At 36.5% G+C, this 24,258-nt stretch overlaps 1 protein-coding gene and 1 non-coding gene across 11 annotated transcripts in view; both read left to right on the top strand.

The window, feature by feature from the left end:
- Positions 1-24,258, top strand: part of NLGN1 (neuroligin 1) — an 884,758-nt gene that overhangs the window by 832,986 nt on the left and 27,514 nt on the right. The window lies entirely within an intron of this gene.
- On the top strand, positions 22,767-22,873 carry LOC120368410 (U6 spliceosomal RNA). Its single transcript, XR_005582555.1, has one exon. It is a non-coding gene; the product is annotated as a U6 spliceosomal RNA (small nuclear RNA).

Raw genomic sequence — 24,258 nt, 5'->3', positions numbered from 1 at the left:
CTACAGTATCATATTCCCACTGAAGACAATGTGATTCCATTTATTTCCAAAGCTTGTCAAGAGATGCTGTGTTTCAATGTACAGACTTAAGTCTCAAGTTGTCTGGGTTTAATTATCAGCTCTGCTACTTCCTGGCTGTGTAAACTTGGACAAATTCTCCACCTCTGAGTTTTTTAATTTAGTCACTGCAAAACAGTGGTAATTACAGTTTTCATTATATAGAATTATTAAGAGAACTAAATGCACTACTATTTCTAAAGGACTTATAACAAGATCAACTATGCCAAAACTGTAAAGGAAGAATATGAACTTTGGTGCCAGGCAGAAGTAGACTTGGTTTATGAGTCTGTCACTTACTAGTGGTGTGATCTTGTACACGTTTTCTAAAATATGCAATCTCAATTTCCTCAGATAAAAATGAGGACTGGTATACAACAATCCTCACTCATACAATACACATTCATCCATTTCTCTTTCCCCATCTCCATAAACTCTCAGTTTACAAACACTACTGCTTGTACCAACATCAAATCATGCCATCCCCAAATTAATAAAAGTGAAATGATAGATTTGTTTTCATTTACTTAATTCAAATTTACTTAATTAACTTAATTTCATTTACTTAATTTGAACATCATACACTTTTATGTCTTTGTCTTAGGCAAAATTTTCTTGCTAATGATTACTAAAAAGTTTTTAAAAAGTGGCAGATATAGGTATTTGCAGGATTTGCTCAATTTCTTTAAAATGCAATTGGTATTTTAATGAATTAATTTAAGGAAGTTTTAATTCAGAACAAAGCAAGAGCATATAACAAGTTTCCATTTTTCTGTTATTGTGATTATGTGATGTTGCTTTTGAAATAATTTCTTTTGGTGGGAAGGTAACTGCAATTTCTTAGCCTTGTTTTACATAAGCCTCTTGCATTGTATTGACTGTATGGAATCTATCCACTTCTGTGTAAATAGAATACACTTGAGACTTCAGTTCTTATGTGATGCTAAACTGACAAGAAATATATTCATCCCAAAATGGTTAATTAAACATTAGGGAAATTCTCACATTCCTTCTCAACAAAAGCTATTTTTTTCCTATTTTATTATAGTCTTGAGATGCATTTTTTTAAAGAGAAATTTTCTACAGGTGAAGGTCTCACAGGTCCATAAATGGCAGTCTGTTGAAGTGCAATAAGATGCTCACACTCATATACTGAGCACCCACTATATGCAGAGATAGGTGCCCTAGGAGACCCGACCTGGGAGACGAATTACAATATTGAAAAAGCACAACATGAAACTTTAAAAGGTGACTGAGAATTGAGATGAATATTTTCCTAGAAGACTTTTAATCAAGAACTCTCAAACTTATTTGTGAAAAACATGAGAACATTTGTAATTTTACTAAGAAATCAAAGATATACAAGTTAAAATGAGATGTCATTTTCCCCAATGAAACTATTAAAGATGAATGCAAAATGTATAATTCCCAGTGCCAAGAGTAGTACAGTGGTATAGATCTAACTCCCTATTGTTGCTGTGTAAAGTGATGTAAACTTTTTTAGAAAAAAAGTTGTAACATTTATCTATCTTTTGAATATATTTTCCTTGAGTGTTTTCATTATTAACAATCTAAAAACATGAGAATGGGAAAAAGAGTTATGTACAAAAGTATTCATGTTGGTACTATGTATTTAGTGAAGTATCAGCACTGGTCTAATGTACAAAAATAGAGAAATAGCCCTGCATGGTGACACAAGACTGTCGTTCTAGCTACTGAGGGGGTGCAGGGTGAGGCCAGCCTGAGCAACATAGCAAGATCCTCCTTTCTAAGTAGATAAATAAATATTTTTGTAATAAGTAAAATTTTCAATGCCACAGAAGAAGTAACACTTGAATATAAATTTCTTCAGCAAGGCAATTTACTTCCATAGAAGGGTGCGGCTCACAGATGGGACAATGGTGAGCACACACCTGGGCAAGGGAGGGGAAGGGGCACTTATACCTGATAGAGGTAGCCCCTACTGCTGTGTAGTTCCCCTGTTGGCTAGGGTTAGACCACACAATCGAATCTAATTCCAGTTTGCTATTTTAAAGGGAGCAGGCGTAGCTGCCAGAGTGGCAGAGTAGGGAGTTTGGTGGGAATGACAGTTATGGGCAGGTAAGATCAGGTAAGCAGGGGTCAGAGCAGGTGACCTGAACAGGTGACTGGGATGAGTCAGGATGGGGTAGGGGACTGGTGAAACAGATGTGAATACTTATTAGAACTCATGGAAAAGGTTATTTACTGAACTTACAAAGAAGTTAAGCTTTAAAATACAGAATTAAAGAATAAGAGAGCTGAACATACTGATACACTGATTCTTTGAAGAGAAACTATATCTAACATTTTTTAAAAGTAGAGAAACAAATTGCAGTACATTTATGAGATAAAATATTCTCTATTTTCATACTATATTGTATATTGTAAGTGATTTTAATGGTGTAGGAAATAGTTTTCTTGTTTTATTTTGTTTTGTTTTATGGAGACAAAATCTCCCTCTGTCGCCCAGGCTGGAGTACAGTGGTGCAATCTTGGCTCACTGCAACCTCCACCTCCCCATTTAAATGATTCTGGTGCCTCAGCTCCTGAGTAGCTGGGATTACAAGCGCCCGCCACCACGCCCTGCTAATTTTTGTATTTGGGAAGATTCTGAGTCTTGCAGCCTCCAGTTGCATGATTCCTAAACTATAATTTTGAATCTTGTGCCTAATTTGTTAGTCCTGCAAAGTCAATCTAGTTCCCAGGCAGGAAGTGAGTTTGTTTTGGGAAAGGGCTGTTACTGTCCTTGTTTCAAAGTTAAACTATAAACTAAGTTCCTCCTCAAAAGGGTGTTCTGCCTACACCCAGGAATGAACAAGGACAGCTTGGAGGTTAAAAGCAAGATGGAGTCAGTTAGGTCAGATCTCTTTCATTGTCATAATTTTCTGCGTTATAACTTTTGAAAAGGCAGTGATAAAAGAAAAACTTAAGCCGAATTAAATTTAAGAAGTTAAGTGAGCAATGAGCGAATCAGACAGCCCCCAGAATCACAGCAAATTAACAGGACTCCTGGGGTGCCTGGTGGTCAGAACAAATGTATAGACAAAAAAGGTAAGGTGACGTACAGGAATCGGAAGAGAGGTACAGAAAGTTACAGTTCAGCATTGGACTCAGCAGTCTACGCGTGGTTGAAGTATGGCCTGCTGGCATTGGCCAACACTCAGCTATTATTACAGGTCCATACTACTAAGCGAGGTTTTCAGTTCTGTCGGACTATTAAGCTAGGTTACAGTCCATCCCCAAGGACTCAAATATGGAAGTGCGGAGTCCTGCTCAGGCCATATTTAGTGTGCTTTTTTTTTTTTTTTTTTTTTTTTAATTTTATTTATTTTTTAATTGCATTTTAGGTTTTGGGGTACATGTGAAGAACATGCAAGATTGTTGCATAGGTACACACATGGCAGTGTGCTTTGCTGCCTTCCGTCCCCTCACCTGTATCTGTCATTTCTCCCCATGGTATCTCTTCCCACCTCCCCACCCCCCGCCCCTCCCCCATTTCCCCCCAACGGATCCCCGTGTGACACAAGAGCAGAAAATCAAACACCGTATATTCTCGCTCATAGGCGGGTGTTGAACAATGAGAACACATGGACACAGGGAGGGGAGCACTATTTAGTGTGCTTTAACAGCAGTTTCAAAGTGAATAGGATTTGGTAATTCCTAATTCTCTGCATAGCGGCCCTTGTTCAAATCCAAATGTCTCTGGGCTCATGATTCTGGATCTCCAGGGCTCTCATGCCTTTTCTCAGCCCAGAAACTTAGCTGGCATGTCGTTCCCAAGTCAAGCCAGCCTAGCTGGGGTTGACACGCTTTCACAATTGCCCCCCTTTTAATATCGGCTCCACTCTGCTAGATTCCTCTTCTGGGTGGTTCTTCAGAGGAATTATTTTGCCCTTCTATGTCTAGGTTTTCTCCTCTATGTAATGATGAAGTTACATGTCCCTTAACTTGTGGGATAGTGATTGCTAAGCATTTAAATAGGCATCTGTTCTGTGAAAGGACTATATTTGCAAAGCAGCCCCCAGATACCAAAGGAGCCAAGAAATTGTGGGGGCCTTAGGCTTTTGGACCCCTAAAGGTTTACTAAAAATCACTGACATGAAGCGGATTGATTAATAGGAGAAAATGCATACACATTTATTTAACATGTATACATGAGAGCCTTCAGAATGAAGATGCAACTTCCCAAAAAGTACAAAAATTATTATACCATCCTGAGGCCACAGTAAATAATGCAGACACAGAACATGGCCAGAAACAGGCAAAGCAAGTCTAATGGCAAGACAGGTTAAGAGAGAGGGAAAGGAAGATTCTGGCTAGCAAAAGAGGCCTTGTCATGTAGATGAAGCTTCCCTCAGGGAGAATAGATGGTAAATGTTTCCTTTCAGATTTTAAGTGGTGTCAAACTCTCAAAAGGGAAAGGAACAGGGTTGCAATGCAACCTTATTGAATTAATGGCGAATTCTAAAGATGCAAATTTCCCCAACTTAAGACAGCTTTGCAAGGCCCCTTCTGTCAGGATGGCCAATGGCAGCCGTTTCAAAATATGACAAAATATATATATATATGTATATGAGTAAAACGGTTTAATTTCCTTCAAACCCAAAGAACAAGGCAGACAAATTCAATTTCTCAGTAAAGGATATTTTATTGAGGGGACTTACAGACAATAGGGTGGTCCTGGGTGGCAGCAAGACAGGAAGCTCTTTGCACTGTCTCTTCCTACATTCTGGGCTTAATGTACCTTAAGGAAAGGGTGTACATGCTCCAGTAAAACAGTTAAAGGCAAACCTCTTGAACAGGCAAGAATGCTATATATGTCATATAATTTGTGTAATATATGACACATATAGCATAGAATAAGAATATTGACATATTCTTATGCTAGGGACTGTCAACAGAGTTGTATTCAGGAGGCATTCTGGGGACTGAGGCTAATCAGAAGTCAGGATAGTGGATTAGCATGCAAGATGGAGTCACCTTTGTCCAAGGTGGAGCATCTTTTTTGGGTCAAAGGATTGACTTAATGATGTGGAAACTTCAGCAGAACTAGTTCACTGAAAGTGGCATGTAATTTACCAGTAATATTAAATCCACAAATGTAGATATTGCCACAAAATATTACCAGCTTTGTCATTTAATTCTTTAGTAGTGATGAAAATACATGCTAATGTATTAGCTAATTAATTACATGCTAATTTTTAGCTTTTTTTTTTTTGTACCTATGACATGTTGTTGACATACAGTTTCTTTTCTTTATATTCTTTATATGGGCATTTAAGCTTAAGTTTTCTATAGCTCTTTTCATTAACCTACTTTAAGTTCCATGTGAATAAAAGTGTTCTAGCAGTGAATCCATATGAATCTGCAGCAACCTCCATTGAGTGAGAAACCGAGGCAAGTTTTAGAGTAGGTGAAAGTTTATTAAAAAGCTTTAGTGGAGGAATAAAAGGAAGTAGGGTGCACTTGGAAGAGGGCCAAGCAGGTGATTTGAGCTATCAAGTGCACTCTTTGAACTTCGACTTGGGGTTTTGCATGTTGGCATGCTTTTAGAGTCTTACATCCCTTCTCCCCTCCTTGGGTTGGGCTGTCTGCATCCTCAGCATCCTGCTAGCACTTGGGAGGGGAGTATGCGTAGTGTGTTTACTGGAGTTGTATGCATGCTCACTAGAGGCGTTATTTCCTTACCATCCAGATGTTTCAAGAAAGTCATGTACCAGTTAAACTCCACAATTTTGCCTCTTATGCACATGCTTGAGCCCACTTGCCTAACTCCTGAGATCTTGCCATGAAATTGATAAGCACCAGTTTCAGGTTTTTTCTGTCTATTGGGAGACTGCCTTTCCTTTTTCCTTTTTTTTTTTTTTTTTTTTTCTTTTTTTGAGACAGAATCTCACTCTGTCACCCAGACTGGAGTGCAATGGCATGGTCTCAGCTCACTGCAGCCTCTGCCTCTGGAGTTCAAGTGATTCTCCTGCCTCAGCGCACCCGCCACCACACCCAGCTAATTTTTGCATTTTTAGCAGGAACAGGTTTTCACTATGTTGACCAGCCTGGTCTCGAACTCCTGATCCACCTGCTTTGGCCTCCCAAAGTACTGGGATTACAGGCATGAGACACAGTGCCCACCCTTCCCAAGAAAAGGAAGACTGCCTTTTCTTGGTGCTGGCTGCAACCAATTATTATTTTAGAGAAACAGCCTAGCAACTGCCTAACCATCACCTGATAGGTTGCCTGACATTCCTGGTGGGAGTGGGGAGTCCTCTCCTGCTCTGAGTAGCTACTTACTGAAACAGAAGCATATGAAATTTAGTCATTCCACCCTAAATAATTCAATTAGGCTTTTAGCACCAAATTAATATAAAACAAAATTATATAGTTTATAACCTCAATTTTTTTGTAATTTTACTTTCTATTCCCTTTGATGCATTATATATATATATAAAAGTACATATGTATGTATATAATTCTTCCAGGCTTTGTAAAGTAAGGAAATCATTGCTCTCACCATTCTAGTGACAGCCAGTTGTTGTTTTTTTTTAATATTAGCACAGCATCAAACCAACATACGGAGCATCTGACCTGCATTCTCTCAACTTTGTTGCTGTTTTGAGCTGAGAAATCAGATTTTACATATCCAGAAGTTTGAAGTTGTCTCTTGCAAATTTATTTAGAAAGCTACTCTTGATAATGTTTAACCCAATTACATGGGAGGTTAAACAAGAATTGCCTACCTCCTTACCCCTCCTTCATATATACCAAGTATGTAACTCCTGCTCTTACCATCTCTCTTCTCCTGAACTTCTCCTCTTGGCTAAGACCTCAATCCTAGGGAATAATAATTAATTTCAGCAAGTATGGTGTGAGGAAAAAGGAACAACAGAAAGTACATAATTCTTAATACAGTTACTTGTTCACACTCCAGTTCTACTCTGTATCTGTGTGAGATAATGTGATTCTAGCTTAGTGATTTAGCAAACCATTTTTAGTACATGTCATCCAATGATTTCCTTATAATACCCTGGGCAGATGCATTATAAGTTCAAATTCCTAAGACATAGAAAAAGGAAAACCAAGGATCTGTTTTAATAGAACACCCTTCTCAACCAGCTTGATATTATTTTTATCTATTCATGTTCTTTGTGCTTACAAATAGGACATATAGTTGCTGCTTTCCTTTTAAAAATGTGGATTGTTAACATATTTTCTGTATTATAGATACGTTATTTGAAATCTTAAAAGGCTTAAATCTAAATAGACTAGTGTTTTCTAAAAGAGTAGAACTAAGAAGAGATCAAATTCCCAGTAACTTTGAGGAATGTGACCTAAAAAAGGCAAGAAATAGAGTTGAACTCTTTAAAACACCGCAACTCCAATTCCCCTTACCCTTCTTTGTTATCTCTATAGCACAGTCTACTATCTGATATAAAATATATTTACTGGCTTATTAATTTACTCCTTTCTTCCTCCACCTAAAATATAAATTCCAAGTAGGCAGGGAGTTGGACTCTTATTCTTTGCTTTTTCTCTTAGATTCTGCTAGCACAGAGTGGGTACTCAATAAATACCAAGTCGTGATCAAATGAATGTTACTAGCATGCTTTTTTGGAATCTATAAAGATTTGAGACCTACCATATAATCAGTTTTGATAAATATGCATCAGGCACTTGAAAAGAACTTCTATAGGATACATGTGGTTCAATACCAGTGTATTACTTCAAGCCTATTATCCAAACAACATGTAATTCAAATCACAAAATTCAAATCTCTATGCCTATATATATATATTTTCCTACCTAATCTGTAAAATGTTCAAAGCATTACATGAAATTCCCATAAAATAATTGTTTTTACAGATGTTTCCCTTTTATTAATATTTAAAATTATTATATTTCCAAGAGTTTTATGTTACATGTTTTAGTGTAACATCAGAGACATGTAAAGATTGGTGACAACTGTTTCCATTGTAGATTGTAACTCTGATCCAAAAAAAAAAAAATCTCTCTTTACAAAAAGATTAAGTTGTTTTATATTGTCTTTCTTGAATTTTACTTTGTCTAGGTTTAATGCTGTTCTTGGTGCTTGCTTTGAGTCTGTGTTTACTTGTGAAGTTTTGTCCATCAATTGATATTTACATGTTTTTAATATGTTACTTTCAATCAACATGTATTTGGATTTTGTTTCTTAACCAGTCACAAATTCTTCACCATTTGAAAATAGAATTTATACCAGTTACATTTATTATAACTGCACTCTGTTTAGTCTTATTTTAACTTTCATTATCTTATTCTTTATTCTTGCTTGCAGTTAACTTTATTTTCTTAGTTTTTATTATATAAATTTTATGGGCTTATTTTTAGTTTCCCAGTTAGTACAACAATTTTCAAATCTGTAAAAGTAAATACATGTACATATATATAAACTCTGCTTTTAAGTCTAAAGTCAAGTTTATCAATTTATTAATCTACTATTTACCAAGCACCAAGTATAAACTAGAAAATATTCCAGGCAGTTGAGATATATCAGTGAACAAAACAAACAACGCATGGAACTTGTGTTCTAGTGAGTTGCTTTAAATAAATTAGAAATAATCTTATAATTAATTCATTGATAAAGTAGAAAATTAAATGAAGTCTTTTTTGCTTTTCTAATTTAGTGTAAGGAATTTTGAATGCTCTTGCCTTTATTCCCTGCCATCCTAATTTAAAGTAGTTGTCAATAGAACCTATGTGTTTAGACCTGAAAGCTTACATTAATATTTATTTATAGCTTATACAGATTCCATTCAATACTACATTTTATGTTTTATTCATTTGTCTATCCAAAACTACAATTATTTATACGGTTAATTATGTTTAAAAATTTTATACCACACCATTCCTTTAATGACACAATTTTCCTATTTTAAAATTCTTGGTTTTGATTCATCATTCAGTCAGATGGAATTCACCTCCACATAATATTTGCAAAATGAATGTAACTTTCTGAGCCAAGTGTATCTGAAGTTAGCATTCTATTGTTTTTTATATGTAAATAGATATTTGGTTAGGATAATTTTTTTGTTGTTGTTCTTGAGACAGAGTCTTACTCTGTCGCCCAGCTGGAGTGCAGTGGTAAGATCTCGGCTCACTGCAACCTCTGCTTCCAGGGTTCAGATGATTCTTCTGCCTCTACCTCCTGAGTATCTAGAATTACAGGCACCCACCACAATGCCAGGCTAATTTTTGTACTTTTAGTAGAGACGGGGATTCACCATGTTGGCCAGGCTGGTCTCGAATCCCTGACCTCAAGTGATCCACCTGCCTCAGCTTCCCCAAGTGTTGGGATTACAGGTGTGAGCCACCGCACCTGGCCAGGATAAAATGTTTAAGTTATAAGTTGGTACCCTCCCCTGAAAACTCTGTAGCACCTTTTCTATTGTCTTCAGATATTCCATGTTACAAAGAAGTCAGTTGGTAGTAAGACTTTTAATTCCTTCATGGACAACATTTTTACCTGTATAGCTGACAGTAGGATGTGCTAAATATCCTCATGATTCAAATATTTTGTTCTAGTAGGTATCTATGTAGATTTGTTTCTTTTCATACTAGGCCACTGGATTAAAAACAGTTATTTTAACCTCTATGCTCATTTGTTTTGTTTTGTCTTCAAACTCAAGTAAGTGTCATCCATGTGCTTTCTTTTATTCCTTGCTAATTTGTACTTGCTTATTGCCTCCTTTGCAACTGCCCTATCTTCCCCTGGAATATGTATCTAAACTCTTGAGATTAAATAGACATTTCTTCAATCTCTACTTTCTTTTTATTCTTTTTTATATTTTTTATCATTTCTTCTCTATTATGAAGTGCTTCTTAGGTTTTTTGCTCCCTCTTACAGTTTCTATTTTCAGTTCAGGCTTTAATTTATTCTTACGACTTTGCAGCCAATTTCATAGACAGAGGATGCAAGATAGTATGTCTAAATTTGTTTTCCAATCCTTGTAGTAAATCAGTTTTAAAGATAAGCACTCACTCTCATTTGTACAGATAATAAGATAGTATCAACTGTCTGTCTCTCTTTTTAATTTTCTTTACTTATTTTCAAATAAAAGGTCATCTACACTGATATGTTTGCTACTCAATAGGGTTGATGTAATGTCTTGGCTTTCGTCACTGACTACCTGGGAGCTTGTCAGACATCCATTTCTTACCTATACCTAAAATGCAGAATGATACATTGCCTAATTCTAAGAACTTAAATGTATGCATCTAGCATGCTTGCACTGTATCTCTCTTGGCCCCTTTCATCTAGAATTTATGCAAGAGAAGACCCTGAGAGTAGGGGTTAAACATTTGGATTCAGCTATTCCTGATTGCACTTTAGTTATTTATCACGTAACCCAATACATTCATTTTGTTGCTGTTACTCTTCTTTGCTTGATTCATTTTTAATATTTCCTTTTATATTAATTTTTAAATCCTGGATAATACAATAGTTATTATTTCTTTATGTGCTTTAGCCTGGCAGAAAGAGTGGTAGTCAGTATAATTGTAAATGCTAAAAGCTGAGTCAGGAAGAGTATACATTGACCAGCCATCCAGGCTTAGATCTAAGAAGAGTGTTTGGCCAGTTGACAAGTTGACTGAGTAGGACTAAGAACAAGCCAAACTCACATTTTGACAAACTGCAGGGATGGATACCATGCTCAAAGAAAATAAATAAAAGAAAACCTTAAAAAATAAAATAATATTTTTTCTTTTAAAAATATTATCAAGCAAGAAAAAAGGATTATCATAGTAAAAGAAAAAAAAAAGATCTCTGAAAATGATACAGGAACCCCAGAATATATATTTTTTTTAGAAATTGACATTCTTTATGGAATACACACTACATTAACTCTAAAACACAGGCATAAATAAGAGAAAAGAGATTTAAACGAAAAGACATGAAGCTGGTATTTAACAATGGATGTGCATGATAAGGAAGGATACCAAGAGAATTAAATAGTAATGACAGATTTCAAGTCCACAAAAATTGATGCCAATAAAGCATGGAATTAATACAATAGCACATTGATTCATTGGATGCAGATCACACTAAAAAGTTTACCTGTAATACAACAACAACAACAAAAAAGAAAACAAAGTTGAAGTGAAGAGAAAGAAGATGATACATATGATATTAAACATATGGAGATCTAACTTTAGTACAGTTTTCTAAAGAAAGATATAAAAATTGGAATACAAGTATAATGAAATGTATTATGGAAGAATTTTCTTGAGTTGAAAAATTGGCTCAAGTATCTAAATTGAAAGAGCTCTCCTTATACTAAGCAAAGATTAAAAAGAGATACCTACATTTAGATAAATCCTGAAATTTTTTTAAATTGCCAAGAACGCTGTCATTATTCAGGCCAGAGAGAAAAGCAAGTCCATTAAGAAAAAACAAAACCAACAATAGAATACCTAGAAAGTAACAAAAAATTCACACAACCAGTGTCTCTGCAACTGTATTCCAGACTATGATAGAGCAGCATCCATGGAGTTTTAGGAGAAAACATCATGACCCAAGGACATGACACTTAAGGACATTCCTATTCTGGAATATTCAAGGGCTCAGACTACATACCACCTCTGCATTCATTTTGAAAGCCAAGTAGGGGTTCAAGCACAGGTTATATGTAAGAGAATTTGAGTCTTTTCATTCTTTGTTTGATTCCAGCTCAGGAATCCAGGTGGACTATTTCCTTTCAGGGGAATTTTGCAACCCAGGGGATATATGTGTCTCCACCATATTCCTCTGCTGTCCCTTTTCTGCTTCCACATTTCCACCAGTTTCCAAAACCTGTTCCTTGTGCCACATCTTCTACTTTATCATTGAGCTGGCCTCTTGCAACTTACTTAATGACTACTTAAAATAACAGGTAACATCCTCATCCAACCCTTGCTAACAATGACAAAACACAGTTTCAAGAGTTTTAAATAGCTTTGAATCCTACAGTTTTATTTATTTCCTTCCTAGAAAAACAGCAGAGATAAAGTCCCTTTATAATCATTTTAACTGCTAGGAAATTTGATTCTAACTTCCTATACCTTTTAAAAATTCTTATTCATAACCAGTGTCATTGTTTTTTGCTAATATAAAACAAGTAGTTTATTTTTGCCTGGTGTTTTTTTTTTTTTTTCTTTTTCAGGTTTTAAGTTTTATTGAGTGTACTGCTTTTATAATAAAAATATATTTGATTAAAATTTTTAAAAATAGCTTTCCCACAGTAGAGATATGGATGCCCAACTAAGTGTGTTGACCTTGGACTTTTGTGCCAAGATTCTTAGAAGCGAAGTTTGCTAGTCATCCTTTAGACCTACGCTTATCCACCAATTGAAAAAAAAAATTGAACACCTTCCTGGTACTTAGTATATATAAAAAAACAAAATGAACATAGTCTTTATTCTTGTTTGGGGACACAGGTAGTAAATCAATAAATCCCTACCCCTCGCCATATTGATCAGTGTGGATGTGCTCCAAGAGAGCACAGCAACTCTGCTTCATCAAGCAGTGCTTAATCTACTTTCTCACAGCAACAGAGAATAACGGTTTTGAGCATGGACCCTGGAGTCAGAGAATCTGGGTTCAAATTTAGACTCTACCATTTGCAGCAGTGTGATTTCAATGTGGTGATAACATACTGGACTACTAGAGTGCATTGGTGATAGAATGAGTCAACAGTTATAAATTGCTTAGACTGCTTGGTACACCCTAAATCAGTGGTCCCCATCCCCCAGGCTATGGAAAGCTGAATAGATCACCAGCAGACTCAAGCTACTGGTGTATTTCAGTGTTCACATACAGACATTCCTAATATCCAAAAAGCTGAATGCCCTTTGCCTATTGCTTTGATAACCCTTTTCTCCAAGGAAGGAGATCATATTTAAATTCTTCCTTTCAAATATGTCTATCTTCCCAGATCCAGGGCTCACAAAATGACTTAATGTGGCTTGTTAGGCTTGTGGGTGGGCAGGCTGGAAACTTAGTCACTATGGCAATGACAGGTTTAAATAAACAGTGTTAGCAATATAAATAAGCTGCTGCCACAAAGCAACACTTTTAAACCAAACACAGAACCACATTTTAATGACTGTAAGGTTAGAAATTTTTAGCTAATATTAAATTAACTGGGTCGCTATGCTTGGGCTTTTTCTTTCTTAAAAAAAAAAAAATCTTTAAAATTCTCCTATGTAATTCCTTTTCTATTTTAGTTTCTTTATGCACATTTCTAATATTTTTTTCTGAAAGTCCCACGAGGTTGGTTATATTGCAGTTTCTCATACATTACAGAATACATGATTCCTTACTCTTAAGAAAAGGGCCACAGAATACTTGCTACAGAGAGATAAAACATTTTAATAGTTCTTCTGACAGTCTATTTGAATAGTAAGTACCCTACAAAAACAACAGCTATCCTGAATATGCACAATCAACACATGTTAACACATTTAGTCTTTACAGCTTATTGAGATGTTGCCTCATTCTACAGGGAACACTGTTCCACAGACGTCGAAGAGCTCACCCCAAATTCACAGCACTTTTGGGTGACAGAACTCTCATGGGACTCAGATCTTCTGACTTTTTTACGTCTAGGGCCTCTGACACTTCCGTCATTATAGGCAGGAAAAAGAAAGCTAAATTTGCTTTACTTCTGTTTCATTTTTGTGTTTCATCTGTTAAGAATACTTAACTCATAACTGAAAGTAGACTCTTTTCTTTCTTATTAAAATAACTGTGGGGTTTTTTATGTTTCAGTGTGCCTTTTAATTCATCCAATGGCTAAAAAAGGGAAAAGAAGTAATTGTTCCAATAAAGCTATTTTTATTTATTTTTTAAAAGTGTATGATTTTTAGTCATGTGTTCTAGATTCTGAAAGAAGAAAGTACTGATTTAAGAACAGGTAACCAAGTGATAATCTTCCTGTTTAATTTGTGGGAAGTTTATAAAACTCAAATCTGATGCACAAAATTTTCTACATGATGCTTGTCATGTACTAAGATGAAATTTTAATTTGGGAAAACAATAATTAAGAATCTTTTCTCAGGGGGCCGGGCACAGTGGCTCACGCCTATAATCCCAGCACTTTGAGAGGCCAAGGTGAGTGGATCACGAGGTCAAGAGATCAAGACCCCTGGTCAACATGGTGAAACCCCGTCTCTACTAAAAATACAAAAATTAGCTGGGCATGGTGGCACACACCTGTAGTCCCAGCTACTGGGCATGGTGGCATGTGCTTGTAATCCCAGCTACTCGGGAGACTGAGGCAGGAGAATTGCTTGAACCCAGGAGGCGGAGGTTGCGGTGAGCCGAGATCTCACCATTGCACTCCAGCCTGGGTAACAAGAGTGAAACTTTGTCTCAAAAAAAAAAAAAAAAAAAAAAAAAAAGAGTCTTTTCTCTCTGTACTACAAACACTGCATTTTCTTGTTGTTAAGAGCTATATATGCTCACTGAGGTGGAAATACCATACAAAACAATTTTATTCAAATAAATGTCTTTTAATTACTTTATTAAAGAAAATCCCCATAAGTACACATGAAGAATTGAAATAAAAGGAAACAATGTAAGTAAAATTATCTTTAAAAGGAGATGATTAAACTTGACCATTACTACAAAACAGTTGTGGTTAGGGGAATTTTAAAAGGGCAAGTCATGGATGTGTAAAATAGGTATATTGAGTCTTTTAAAAGGCAAATTTAAAGCGTTGCTAGTTTCTGATCAGATATTAGGACAAGAGGTGACACGGAGACCCCCATTAAAATGCTTGGTGAGCACTCCGGAGGCCGCCTTTGAGTTAATCGGTAATTTTTCACAGACGACATCTAATCTATGAGTATAAATTACTTTGCACTCTTATTATTCCTTAATTGAAGTGCACCAATGTGAAATTGCCATAGATGTCACAGGAATGATTCTAGCCTCAATTAACTGGGCTGGAATTGAAGCCCTTTTTTCCCTGAACTGGGATTATTGTCTGACATCTTGTATTTATTTAAATTGTTGCTAGAAATTAGAGGGAGACTGCGTGTGACTAGGTGTTTTATAAGGATGTTCTGGAGCCAAAAGAGCATCTGTGCAATCTATTTCTATTTTAATCTATACCCATTTCATGCTGCTGTTTTGTGAAATAGATGTCCAGCTAGCAGTAGCTTCATCTCCCTAGATTCCATTTGGGAAGTGGAGATTAATAGCCCTCATATATTTTTTTAAAGTGGCATTTACAGTCTTTGTAATTTTTAATTCAAAAGGCAATCACCCTATTATTTTTTTAAACTAAGTCTCCTACCTAGCTATGTGTGTTTAATACATAAAACGTGATTTAGGCTTTCTTTCTAGTTTGTGGGGAAGGGCAACATGAGTGAACTCTACTATGCATCCTACTTTTTTTTTTTTTTTTTGAGAAAGAGTCTCGCTATGTCTCCAGGTGCCAGGCTGGAGTGCAGTGGCACAAACTCGGCTCACTGCAACCTCCTCCACCCAGGTTCAAGCGATTCTCCTGCCTCAGCCTCCCGAGTAGCTGGGACTACAGCCGCACACCACCACGCCCAGCTAATTTTTGTATTTTTTAGTAGAGACGGGGTTTCAGCATGGTCTCTATCTCTTGACCTCATGATCCGCCCACCTCTGCCTCCCAAAGTGCTGGAATTACAGCCAACAGCCACCGTGCCCGGCCTCCATATCCTACTTTACCTATCCTAAAAACTATTTGAAAAATATATTAATAAGTAACTGAATTAAAATATCTTCTTCTGTTTTTTCCTAATGAGTATTGTTTGGGAAAGTATTCTCAGTTTGTTAGTTTTCACTTGGAATTAAAAACCATGAAGGAAATCAGCCTGGTGTCTAATTACACAGTAACTGAATAGATATATGTGAAATTATGTCTACAAAGACTATGAAGTGCTGATAAAATTGCTTCCCATTTCTCAACATTACTAAGTATTATTGATATCAAAGATTATATATAACTAGAGATGTATTCTAAAAGTAAGTGTTAGGAGGTCTCTATAATAAATTAATCAATTTCATTCAAATATTCTGCCCATTTACTTTACGCATTCTCAAGACCTGTAACCAGCCTTGAACACTGTCTCTGAAAGTCTCCAATTGGATAGAAATGTTACCTGATATGGTGACCTAATAACATACTGTGGAAGCCCATTGGCATTACTTTGAGACTGGCATCAAAGGTGATTTTCTCTAGCTTTGACAGAATTGTGCCCATTGTCAATTTGATTAAATGTACATTTATTGAGTTTCTATTATGTGACAAGCCCTAGGGAGACACATTACATGGCCCTTATTCATTCGATAGTAATTTAGCATGAGTTCATTTAACAGATTATTTAGCTAGTCTCAAAACAAATATTCTAGGAATGAGAATTGGCAGTGGTGTTTCTAGGCATCACTGGATACTTGCTGAGGCTAGAAGAAAGCAGAAGGGCTTAAAAGAAATTTAGAAATGGCGAGATTCCTGCTACATTTTTACTTTCCTATTTTGAGTAAGTCGAGTTCAATGAAAATGAAATCATTAATCTTTCAGTATATTGGTTGTTTCGTATATTATTTTATCTGTAAAGCCATTTTATCATTGCAAAAACAGCTTTCTATACATAGGTAAGCCTTTTGAGAAGAATAGGCAAGGCTATTCTTCTTCAGGAAAAACTTATCAGAATGATCCTAGTTTCACTTTTTAGGAAATAGAGGGTCTCACTCTGTCACTCAGTCTGGAATGCAGTGGCCTTATCACACCTCATTGCAAACTCAAACTGTTGGGCTTAAATGATCCTCTGGCTTCAGCCTTCCAAGGAGTTAGAACTACAGGTGTATGCCACAATACCTGATTAATTTTTCAATTATAGTAATGAGGTCTCACCATGTTGCCCAGGCTAGTCTCAAACTCTTGGCATCAAGTGATCCCCCTGCCTCAGCCTCCCAAAGGGTTATGATTACAGGTGTGAGCCACTGTTTTTAACTCCTAATTTTTAAATAAAGCTACTGTTCAGACTTTAGTGTAAGTACACTTATGAATGAATGAATGGTTAAATGGTTTGCACTGGGGAAAAACTGATCTTGATAATCTACTGATGGCCACATTGATGGGTTGGATCAGCAGGAACCAAAGAAAGCATAGCTGGTCCACTCTAGGAATGTGACAAGTAAATTAAACTAATCCAACACCCATTGATCTCATTGATTCTTAGCTTCATTATGCTATGGTGCATGTAGACATATAGAGCAGAATAATTCCTAAGAACTAATAGCATAGAGCCTATATAATTGGGATATTTCCAGATCTTAAGGTTGATACATCTTAAGCATTCTGCAAATTACTGTGACTCAATTCTACCTATCTTAGAAAAGATGAGGGCTTATTGTTTTTTGATGTTACCTGGAGATCAAGATCAAAGATCGTTTCCCGGTTTTGTCAGAACTGTGTCCGTTTTCAGCTGAAGTCAGTGTACATTCATTGAATGACTATTATGTGTCTAGTCCTGAGGATACACATCATCTGGAAGCTGTAAAACTAGTCTCTGAGCTCAACAGGCTCACCCTTCAGTGAGCTTCCACTTGACACAGTCTCTTCATTATTATCTGGCAGAAGGTAGTGTGGATGGCTGTGAAAGATAAACCCACCTACGTTTTTCTGTTAAGAGTCTGTCTCTCAAAACTCTTACGAAGAGCCTTATGACAGGTCTTTCTTGCTCCTGCTGTCTCTCACTCTACCTCTTACTCAGACTTCTCATCTAAATGATTTTATCAGTTTAGCCAGAAGTCTCTCCAACCCTTTAAATTTACTTACAGTTATCTATAACCCCTTGGTAGTTGACAACTGTCAGCTAGACCAGCTTGCATTCATTGCTCACTCATCAAGCGATCCAGACTGGAGATGAGATAAAGAGCCCAAGCCAACGGTCCGTTAAAGTTATCTTGGGAAGCCAATAACAGCCATCTCAGTGGGAAACCACACTGGCTGTGAAAGACCAGACACTTTCAGGCACCACAATGATGATGACCGCTCTGCTTTGCTCCGATGTCTAACCACATCTGAGCAAGAACTGAACGAGTCTGTAAATCTGCCTGAACGTTTGCAGACGGGTAATGTATATTAATTAGATTCTTGAAAAAGATAGTAATCCGCAAAACATGTTTTTAGCCTGTGTCTGTACTCAAAAAATAAGCAGACCAGGCATGACTAATTCATTCATATTGGCTATCTTGGCAATTGACATGGATCACTGCACAATCAGCTTAGCTTTGCCACTGATAGGAACCAGATTTCTAGCCCCAACTTCAGATTTGCAAGTGGAACTGAGCTAGGTCATCAGCAAGTAAGGGGACATGTAGAGAGGATTACAATGCTAAGACCCCATTTTCACTTGGGAGAAATGATAGCCAGATTCATTTGCATATTTTTTATTCTATAAAAATTTGTACATACAGCGTACTGTGTGCTAGAGATTGGCGGGGGATAAAGCATGATTTCTTTTCTTTCCCCTCAGTATCCTCTAATGTTTATAGTCTCATAGGGAGCAGAGTCAGGCAAACAGATAGGGTCTTGTTTTTGTTTTCTTTTTCTTTTTTTCTTTTTTTTTTTTTTTTTTTTTTTTTTTTGAGACAGAGTTTCGCTCTTGTTACCCAGGCTGGAGTGCAATGGCGCAATCTCAGCTCACTGCAACCTCCACCTCCTGGGTTCAAGCAATTCTCCTGCCTCGGCCTCCTGAATAGCTGGGATTACAGGCACGCGCCACCATGCCCAGCTAATTTTTGCATTTTTAGTAGAGATGGGGTTTCACCATGTTGACCAGGATGGTCTCGATCTCTTGACCTCGTGATCCATCCACCTCGGCCTCCCAAAGTGCTGGGATTATAGGTGTGAGCCACCGCGCCCGGCCACAGATAGTTTTTTATAAAGAGTATCCACCATTAGTAGGCAGATTCACCAATTCAGCATTTATTGAGCACATAGTATGTGTAGAAAGTGTGCTAGAGACATATTGTATAATAAAATATGCTAAGTAAATACTGTATAGGCTGAGCGTGGTGGCTTACGCCTGTAATCCAGCACTTTGGGAGGCCAAGGGAAGCAGACCACCTGAGGAGTTTGAGACCAGCCTGGCCAACAAAGGGAAACCCTGTCTTCACTAAAAATATAAAACATTAGCTGGGTGTGGTGGCACATGCCTGTAGTCTTAGCTACTCTGGAGGCTGAGGCAATGAGAATCACTTGCACCCCGGAAATGGAGGTTGCAGCAGGCTGAGACCACACCACTGCACTCCAGCCTGGGCAACAGAGTGAGGCTCTGTCTCAAAATAAATAAATAAATACAAATAAAAGACTGTAATTTGGAACTTCAGCTCTACAATAAAGAACTCCAGATAAAGACCATCTAGTGTGGAGATCAGAACAAAAGTGGGCACTATAATCCGATACAGAATCTTCATATGAGAGTTTTTCACACTATTCCCATCCTCTCATCCTCCCTGCTCCTGCTCCTCTTCTTCCTGCTCTGTGCCTTCTTCACATCCAGGAAATTTGTGATGGTGCCATATTTAATTAAAAGTTTCAAATGAGATTTGTTAGGAATTATAGAGGGGATATAACAATTACATTAGTGTCCACATATTTGTTTCTTAATGGTGCAACCTTAGACTCTGAATAAAATGATGCACATCTCAAGTCCTACTTTGGGTTCTGCCCTTCCCCTGTCTTTTCTATTATGTCCCTGCTTCATTTATGTATAGCCATAGCTGAGAACTGTATTTATTCCTTTATTTTTATTCTGATGTGATTGCCCTAATTCACAAGTTACTTATTTCCCATGCCTCTCTATACCTGGTGCCTTGTGTGGTACCTGACACATGCTGCTGATAAATTTTCTTTTGAACTGAACTATAAGATATGTTCTGAATGCAATCAAGAGAGTTTTTTTTTTTTTTTTCTCTCTCCCTTAGAACCATATAGAACTAAACAGGAGATGTGAAGGATGGAGCTCTCAGGGCAAAGATCCAATGTCAGTCTCTTTACATTGCATGACCAGTGAATATGGTCCTTTCTTGAAATAAGGCTTAGACACTTCTGTCCCCTGGAGCTCTGACAGAACGCTTTCTTTGAGATGAGTGCTCATATCAACTGAAGCTAGCTCACATTCTCTTTAAAATTAATGTAAAATTGAATGAGTACTTTATCCACTTACCTACTTTGTAAAAAGTGAGTTCTATTCTACTTAAATGAAAGCTAAAGAAACCACAAGTCGTTAGCCTGGAAATACTTTTGATGAAAGACCAATTTCTATTGAGTTATGTTTAAAACCAGGGGAGTTTTCTCTCACTTTCCTTTTTTGCTTAGTTATTTTTCTCTTCTTTGATTGTGCCTTTGTATTAGAAGAAGGAGGCTGCTGTGTTTCATTGTCACAAGTGGGTCATGCATTTGTTCCAATGTGTGACCTCTGGAAAGGAGAAGATTATATTATCAAGGAATAGAAGATTGTAGCCTGGATGATTTGTTAAGGAAGAAAAAGTTAAGTGTTCAGCAGAGAGATACTGAGAAGAGTAGGAAATCTTTTAGGTTGTTACAGCAGAGGAATATTTTGTTCAAAAAAAAAAAAAGATCATAGATAGGGCCACACTTCATTATTAAAATATTGTGTGCACAGTGTTTTTATTCAGGACAAAGCTCTTAAGTCTTAGTCTGTTATTAACTGACTATGGAACCTAAACTCTTGTCTTCTAATCAGGGCCATTATATCAATGAAATGAAACATGGTATGAAAGTGCTTAGCCAAGTGCCTAGCACAAAGTAATGTTCTCAATAAATTCTAGTTATACTACCTAGAATTAGTCACCATTGTTATTAATTGTTATATGATAGAATGGGCATTACTAAAATGTTCATATTCTGGAAAGATCAGACAAATATATGTATTCGTATGTGTTTTTTATTTAAATTTCATTTATTTGATTTCAGTTAAGGGGTCTATTTGTTTTGGGGGAAAAGCATTGAGCAAGACAAAATTATTGATTCAAGAGTGAAGATCTGTTGCAGAGGAACTTTAAGATGGCAAAGAAAACACAGCTAGAAGGACGCTGGCATAACCGAAAGCCTAGAGGAAGATTCTGAGGTCTGGAAAGGGGAGAAACAGAATTCTGCCTGGCCTGAGTCAAAGAGGCTGAGGAATAAAGAAGGGAGAAGGAGGTCATATTAGTGAAACAGTGTTGATGCTGGGCCTTGAAGCCGAGTTTGAGAAAACCTTCTTTACTTCTGATCATAAATAATTTAAAAACTACAGCCCAGCTCGGGAGAAAGAAGCAGCTATGACCCAGGATATATAGATAATCAAATATTGATCACCCTTTCTACCTTTAGAGCCTTCCTTGTTCCTCTGAGTGAGGTTTCTCTGGGCAGAATCTGACATGCCGTTTTTAATAAGAAAAAGGCTTTTTTGTTGTTGTTGTTTTACTGTTGAGCACAATGTGACTATACCAGCTTAGTCTAGCAGGGAATCAAGGTTTCCTCTGATTGTCAAACTTGCACCTGTAACTGGTGCCGATCAATTTGTATAACTCTAAAATATTCACAGAAATGGATCATGTGACATGAACATTTTTCAAATAATGTTTATTTAATAATGGATTTTCAGTTCACAATAAAATGAGAAATTTTCCTTGTAAGAAATGGTTGGACGGCCTTCCTTAATATTTAGGGGAAAAGTCTCAGCTTGTTTACAATCAAATCTAAAGTTGAACACTTGACCAAAACTTGTTGTAGTCCTTCTGGTGAGCTGCCACTAATTCATAAAGTGACTTTGTGCAAATTAGAAAAAGATACCTGCTAGAGGCAGACTGTCTTGTGGCATGACAATCCCCTCGACCATGAGGTGGCCCTGTTACGTGGTTTACCTTATGGCACCTGGGCAAAGCTGGTGCAATTGGAATATACCAGCAGACCATTCCTCTTAGATAAGCTTAAAAAAAAGTTAGCTTTTTGCATGATGATATTTCTTTTGGCAAGGGTAACAGGTGAAAACCCTAAAGAGCATATTATTTTCTATACAATTTATAACATTGATTTTGTTATAATTAACTTTATTTAAATAAATTGCAAATTAAACTACTCTAATTTGGCTCTGATCAACAAATATCTATCTACCTCATGCATTTATACACTTATATAACAGTTGGAGTATAGTTCCATACAACACTGGCGAAAAAGAATTAGATTACTTTGCCTGAAGAGTAAAGGAAGTATTTTCTTTGAATATCTGCCAGAGGAACCTGCCAGATGTTTTCCATCTTTTCTGAGTGCAGAAAAAAAAAGAAAACCAGCTTAAGCTACATAGATAGTTCAGCTCTGGAAAAAGTTTCCTGGCAAAGAGAATAATAAAATTAGTTTATAACAGAACTTTTTTTTTCTCAAGGTAGATAGAATTTTAAAAGCAAGAATAAGGATTTTATTGGCCCACATTTTAAAATCCAGTTTTTCCTTTAGAAATATAAGGATAATTTATAGATAAAAATCAGCATTTCTAACTGCAAGAAAAATTAATAAAGATGTATACAACAGGCCTCACATATTCATTTGTTGTCATAGGGAAACTGACTTTTGCATGGAAAAATACCCCTACTTCGCTAGAATACTTAAATGTGGATAAAATGTAGTCTGGTGCACGCTTCAAGAGCACATATACTAAAATTGGAACACTACATAGAAGATTAGCATGGCCTCTGTGAAAGAATGACACTCAAATTCCTGAAGCACTCCATATTTTTTTTTAAATGTAGTCTGGAGGAAAGGTCAACAGAGTAGATAGTTTCAGTTACTAGGTTTTTGCCATAATGTTCTTATAACAAAAACACCATTACATAGAAAATGGTAGATTAGAAAATCAAAAATGAAAGGAAATGTATAAAATTCCTATTATTATAAAATATTGTTATGTAGAAATAGTTTCCTAGTAAAGCAAAAAAGAGAGGGAACATACACAGTACTGTGAGTTGTTTGAGTAAAGAAATCCACAAACTATATATTTTTTTCCTTGATGAGCACTGGACTAGAAGATAGAAAAATTAGGGTCCTAACCCGCTGTGTGAAATCAGGCAATTTACATTGCCTTTCTGATCCTCAGTTTTCTCATTTGAAAAATTATATGGTCGCACTAATTACTAAAGGCTCTTCCAACCCTAATATTTTTGTCAAAATTTTTTATGTTCTTTAAGACATCAGAGTTCTCAAATTTTAGGATACATCAGAATTTGATAACAAAGCAGATTCTACCCTAGAGATTCTAGGTCTCTCTCCAGAAACTCTGATTCAGTACATAGGCTCCAAAGCATCTTTTTTCCACATAGTGTCTCTATGGTGAGATTGCAGGAAGGCCAAAAGAAAGAATAGGAGATGTGTTTTATTAAAACCACAAACTGATTAACTAGGAGAGTGTCTGGCAAAGAAAAGATGCCCAGCAAATGTTGATTTAATGAACTATTTTTTATTAAAAGATTTTTTTCATGTTCATAGTATTAATTGATTTTCATCACTGTCTGATTCTCTAGGAGAAAGGAGGGATATTTCTAACAGACAGAAAATAGGCTAGGTTGCTCAGTAGCTACAAATCGATGTAGAAGTGCTTTGTAAAATGACCAAGTGTTTTAAAAAAATTATTTCTTTTTTTCAACATAGCTCCCCTCCAATCTTCAATGTAAAATAAAAAAAAGTATGAATTCTGTACTTGTATACTTTTTGGTAAGTGGCATAATAACAATATGCTCTTTTTATTCTGCAAAAGGACTCACTCTTTACAGTAAAGTGCCGGAGAATCAAGCCGTCACTTCAATCCACAGCAGCTGTCTCTTGTACCATCTCTGCCAAATGTCACCCTTCCTCTCGGGTTTGATTCTTACTGTATCTGGGGGAGTATGCCTGGCTGCACAGCTTGTAACATCAGTCTCTGTGTCTTCCAGTCTCAGATTCCTTCTCATTTCACCTCATGTATATTAATACAGAGATTAGTTTCACTTTTTTTCTTGAATAGCTAATCACTTGGCAGCCAACGTCTAACTGTGGCATTACAGGTCAAATCAGCTGAAAAGGACAGTGACTTCAAGCAGGAAAATATAATGCTTAGTGAAAACTGCACCCAGAACAGGACCTCAGACTT

Source organism: Saimiri boliviensis, chromosome 9 (genome assembly GCF_048565385.1).
Source record: "Saimiri boliviensis isolate mSaiBol1 chromosome 9, mSaiBol1.pri, whole genome shotgun sequence".
NCBI classification, from domain to species: domain Eukaryota; kingdom Metazoa; phylum Chordata; class Mammalia; order Primates; family Cebidae; genus Saimiri; species Saimiri boliviensis.
Note: the sequence above shows the minus strand (reverse complement) of the source record. Positions and strands in the feature narration are given on the sequence as shown.